Consider the following 6,000-nt stretch of genomic DNA (forward strand, 5'->3'; position numbering starts at 1 on the left):
TGTAGTAAAAAATTAAGCCCTCCGAACTTCTGAAAAACAAAATGAGGTATAATATTCCAGAAACTATGAGGATTTTTTATGTACCTTTTAATTCAGTTGACCTTTGATATCTGATTGAAGAGAGTGAAGTCTAAGACATTTAGACCGCCATCACAAACCCTGTTGGTGATAGCATCTCTTTTTATCTTATGTGGCTTGTTTTTCCATATGAATTTGTACAAAAGCCTATCTAAAGTACAGCAAGTGGATTTGGGAATGTCAATAGATTAAAAAAGATAGGATGCACGAGATAACCCCTCAGCTTTGGATAAAAGCACCCTTCCTTGAAGACTTAAATCCCTCCCTAACCATGAGGATAATTTTTTTTTGACAGATTCAGTTACAGGGTTCAAATTAAGATCATTCACAGCCTTAAGATTTTGGGTGATCTTTACACCGAGGTAGGTTACAGTATCTTTTTCAGAGATGTTACAATCTGCTGGATTGAGATGTTTCAATCTGCTCATTTCAAAACAAACATCTCACATTTGGAAAGATTTAATGCCAGACCTGAGATTTTGGAGGACTGCTTCACGATATTCAATGCTAATCTAGCTTGTGACACATTTTTTTTTTTTAAGTGAGGTGTCATCCACCAGTTGGGATATCTGATCTCTCTGGCCTGGAATGTAAAGCCTTCAAATGGACTTTTATGAACTAATGAGCATAACATTTGAGATACTAACAAAAATAAAAAAGGTGAAAGTGGACAACCTCGTCGTATTCCTTTGTAAATGTTAAACCTTGAAGATGTTCCATGACAGTGTTTCATACAGTTATTGCCACCATTATACAGAGTTCTAATAGCATCAACAAAAAAATGCTTAAGACAATCAAAGATAAAATTTTGACTTACTGTATCAAATGCTTTCTGAAAATCCCAAAATAGGATAACAGGGAAGTCATCCAATAGATCACAATACTCAACCAAGTCTAACACCAGCCTCAGATTATTAAATATACGGCGCCCTTTCATAAACCCTGGTTGACATTCATCAATCAGATCATTCAAGCAACACTTTAACCTTTTTGCAAAAATTAAGGCTATCATTTTTTAGTCGAGATCCTTGTGTGGTTTAGGTATAGGAGTAATAACCCATTGCTTCAGAGAGGCAGGTAGTTCTCCCTTCTTTTCGCCTCCTTAAAGGTTTCAAGTAAAAATAGTGCTATTTCTTCAGAGAAGGTTTTGTAAAATTCAGAGGTTAATCCATCACAACCTGGAGATTTGTTATTTTTTTAACTGAGCAACCCCGTACTGGATGTCCATAATGGATGCATCTTGACAACAAGACCGATTGAATTCTTCACTCATCGAATTAACATTCTCTATAGAATCAAGGAGATCCTTAGAGTCACTCAAATTGTTATCTAAGGAGTAAAGATTCTCATAAAACTTAGTGGTAAAGTCTGATAACAACTCTCTATCCTCAGTGGTAACCCCATTAATCTTAAGTTTCCGAAGTGTGTTGAGTTCCCCTCTCCTCTTTTCCAAATTAAAAAAGTATCTACTGTTCTTTTTACCTTTTTCAAGCCATTGTTTTCTGGATCTTATAAGGCTCCTCTAGCATTTTCCTCATACAATGTATCTAGTTGATTCTGTAAATCATTCAATTTAGCTTTCTCATTAAGATCAAGATGCTCAATCTCTGTGATATCCGCAATTGTCTTAGAGAGTTCAGTTACCTCACATCTCCTTCTTAAAGCAAGCCTTTTTCCAGAAGTAATACAGGCTGAGCGGATTTTACATTTCAGCAGTTCCAAATATATCCCATACTCTGCATTAGATGTAGCTAAACTGCTCGGCCTCCGACCACAAGTCACTACAGAGGGTAGTGTGTATGGCCCAGTACATCACTGGGGCCAAGCTTCCTGCCATCCAAGACCTCTATACCAGGCAGTGTCAGAGGAAGGCCCTAAAAATCATCAAAGACTCCAGCCACCCTAGTCATAGACTGTTCTGTCTGCTACCACACGGTACCAGAGTGCCAAGTCTAGGTCCAAAAGACTTCTTAACAGCTCCTACCCCCAAGCCATAAGACTCCTGAACAGCTAATCAAATGGCTACCCAGACTATTTGCATTGTCGTCGCCCCTCCCACCCCCTTACACTGCTGCTACTCTCTGTTTATTAACTATGCATAGTCACTTTAACTCTACCTACATGTACATATTACGTCAATGAACTCAACTAACCGGTGCCCCCGCACATTGACTCTGTACCGGTACCCCCTGTATATAGCCTCGCTACTGCTGCTCTTTAATTATTTGTTACTGTCCATCTTATTGATCTCTTTACAAGTAGCTGGATTTACACATAACGATAATGAGGGGTACACAAAACGAGACAGTCCCTCTGCCTTGGACAGAAGTACTCTCCCAAGTATAGAAAGATCTCTTTGTAGCCAATTATTAAATATATTTTTAGTTCTCTTAATTTTAGGAGAGAAATTCAAATGTTGTCTGACTAAGTGGTTTTTTGACAGATGTATTCCTAAATATTTAACACAGTCCTTTACAGGAATATTTTCAATTTCTTTATCATCAGAGTCAAATAAACATAAGATTTCACATTTAGAAACATTCAGTTTTAATTCTGATGCAATAGAAAATGCAGTAATAGCATTAAGGGCATGTGCGACCTGGTCTTTATCTCTTAAGAAAATTGTTTTTAAGGTAATCTTGAAAACAACAACGAAGTCACCACGTCATCCAAAAACATGGCAGACATTGGATGAATATAAAATGTTAATATCTTCGACAGTAAGTGATACAAATTTTGGGCCACTAATAATACAATGGATGTTTTGTGCACAAAGGTAATGACTAAACTGTCTCAGATCTGACTTCTCTACGTGGTCATCTATGGAAATGGTCTTTCTGGCCCGGGCGTAAAATAAACTGCAGTACCGAAGCAAAACTGTGGGAGCAGTTTCCCCTTGGTTATCCCTCTCGCTTTGCCTAACCAACTACACTTGTAGTCAGAACCAAAGCATTTTCTGTTTTTCATTTTAAATTAATTTGCAAACATTTCTAAACGTGTTCACTTTGTCATCATTTGTTATTGTGTGTAGATGGGTTAAAAGAATCTAGTTAATCCATTTTGAATTTAGGCTGTAACACAATGAAATGTGGAACAATTCATGGGGTATGAATACTTTCTGAAGGCACTGTAAATACATCTTTATCCTTACAATCCAATTGCATACATGTGATCCAAATTCCGAATGCAAATAAATATATAATATCCTACTTGCGACAATATAGCTAATCTATATAGCTTATCTAGATGGTACTGTAATGTTGTTTCCCATGTTATAGCCCACCATTTGTCTTGTCTGTTATATTTTTGTCAACAAACAAATTCAACTTTGTTGACTGTCTAAGTGTGAATAAAATGTAATACATATTGTAGGCTACACATGGGTTATTGTAGGGGATTTATAAACTGGCCATTTGAGAGGCTTAATCTGAGCAAGTACCCCAGACACCAATCGTCGGGTCAATACCAAATGCATTTGACCGTTTGGCATATTGCTTGGCATATTGTTTACCCAGTAACTTATGTAAACGTATGTACATGTAGTCTAATCCTTTTCATATTGTTTACCCAGTAACTTAGGTAAACTGAATGATGCCTATGTATAGTCTAATCCTTTTCTGTATAGTGAGTGTTTTGTCCTTCATGTGATTGAATCAAATTTTGTTATTTCAAATCAAATCACATTTTATTTGCCACATGTTTTGTAAACAACAGGTGTAGACTAACAGTGAAATGCTTACTTACAGGCCCTTCTCAACATGCGTACTGACAGAAACAACATAAAGACGCCCATAGCCTCTCCCGGGAAGAGCATGTGATCATATGATCATTAATAAGTCCTACGGTGTCCATAGAGGAAATAAACAGACTGTGAGCGCAACTGTTTTTCCTGTAGGCAGATATAGCACAGGCACATGTGGGAATAATACTGTATCTTGCTACTCTGGACACTGACCACGCATCATTGAATTGAAAAGTATTAGCTTGTTGTTTACAGGAGTTTTTCTGCAACTTATTTGGTAAGTTTGCTTCCCTGTTTGTGTCATTAAGGGAGGAAATGAGTGATTATACCCTGTTGAATGGAGAATGGTAGGAAATTGAACATAAACACAGTCCATCTCTTTCTTGTTCTTCTGCAGCCAGATTGATCCATCCCTCTGTCACGGCCCAAATGACCTCCTGGCTCTGACCAATCCTAAAGTCAGACTGGCCTTTAAAAAATAGCTCCTCCTCCCATGACAGGCTGACTGGACCAAAGCTCATCTTCTGATGGCAGGTAGGTACTAGGATAAAGATCACACACACATACACAAACTCACCACTTACACAGAGACATAGATACTATGTCAATGTCTGAGCAGGGAAACACGACTTTTAACTCTTGGTTGCTCCAGTTTCAACTGTTCTGACTTATTATTATACGACCATGCTGGTCATTTATGAACATTTGAACATCTTGGCCATGTTCTGTTATAATCTCCACCCGGCACAGCCAGAAGAGGACTGGCCACCCCACATAGCCTGGTTCCTCTCTAGGTTTCTTCCTAGGTTTTGGCCTTTCTAGGGAGTTTTTCCTAGCCACCGTGCTTCTACACCTGCATTGCTTGCTGTTTGGGGTTTTAGGCTGGGTTTCTGTACAGCACTTTGAGATATCAGCTGATGTACGAAGGGCTATATAAATACATTTGATTTGACATGTATATATTACAAAACACAGAGACATAGATACTATGTCAATGTCTGAGCAGGGAAACACGACTTTTAACTCTTGGTTGTCTGTCTTTGGTCAGATGAAAGGCCAGTGGGACGCACTATGTTCCCTGCTCTCCAGTTAACATTTCCTGTTTGCCAAGGTGCGCCATGGCCTCCTGCTCCATCTCCTGGAAACCTACAGCTTGTTTAGTAAGTCACCTCTCTGGACATATGGAGAAATGGTGAACAGCCTCAACCAGCCTGTCCAGGCAACTATGATTGGTTTTCTCTAACAGCTTTTCATCTCCTCTTTTATCATTCTCTCCTCTGCAGGCAAGAGGTTTGAGTCTGAAGGTATTGGCTCATCGGACTCTTCAGGTAATAGAATTGATCATTTTCTACCTGTTTCTATCTGTATAGCAAAGTCCCTCTAGATATTCCTCAGACAGAAAACCCTGAGTTAAGTCTTCCTCTCCTTTTCCTGTAAAGAGGACGCCCAGAGTGGTCTGAAGGGTTGTGTGAGGTTCCTGCAGCACTGTGCTCACCTCATGACCAGCCCTGTTTCTCCAGCAAGCTCTCAACAAGCCCCACCACACTCCCGCTTATGCCCGGGCACAAGGCATGATGGGAATTGGAGCAGTGGGTTACCATGGTGATGGGTTGAAACCCTTGAGTCATAAATCAGGTGTATTGTTTTACAAGTTTGCCAACAACTCTGTAAGCCAATGAACTAAATTCATTAAATACATCACTGAACACAACATCAGTGATTAAGAACTAATGAAACCACCCCAACCCTATTGTGCAGGTTAGAGGATGTGGGCTAGCGAGGATCTGCGGGTGTCCATCCTCTACCTGATTTGGCTCGCTTCAGAGGAGCCCAAGCTACTGGTATCTCGGGGCAGGGATCAACGGCTAAGGGTGTGGAGGAAACAGGAGGGAGAGGCAAGCATGGTGCTGCTGGGACATTTTAGGGTGCAACAAGGCCCCATCCTGGCACTGGCAAAAAACTATTCTTATCTGGCTTCCACCTCAGGTCAGTCTAGTTGAAGATCAACAACTAAAACCCTCATTAAACACTAATTTAATCAATAGTTAACCTATGAACCACATATTCACCTTGGAATCTCCACACACCACCAACAGGACACATAACAACAGTGCAGTTAATAAATCATTCATATAACAACTTGTTTACAGATGATTCACAAGATGTATCAAAATGTGTAT

The 6,000-nt window shown here is 39.5% G+C and overlaps 1 long non-coding RNA gene across 1 annotated transcript; it reads left to right on the top strand.

Annotated features, from left to right (window-relative positions):
* The first annotated feature begins 4,223 nt into the window (after positions 1-4,223).
* LOC109871971 (uncharacterized) lies at positions 4,224-5,148 on the top strand. Its single transcript, XR_004205721.1, has 3 exons — positions 4,224-4,354; positions 4,869-4,980; positions 5,104-5,148. It is a non-coding gene; the product is annotated as an uncharacterized LOC109871971 (long non-coding RNA).
* Positions 5,149-6,000: the final 852 nt, after the last annotated feature.

The sequence above is a fragment of the Oncorhynchus kisutch genome, linkage group LG27 (genome assembly GCF_002021735.2).
Source record: "Oncorhynchus kisutch isolate 150728-3 linkage group LG27, Okis_V2, whole genome shotgun sequence".
Lineage (NCBI taxonomy): Eukaryota > Metazoa > Chordata > Actinopteri > Salmoniformes > Salmonidae > Oncorhynchus > Oncorhynchus kisutch.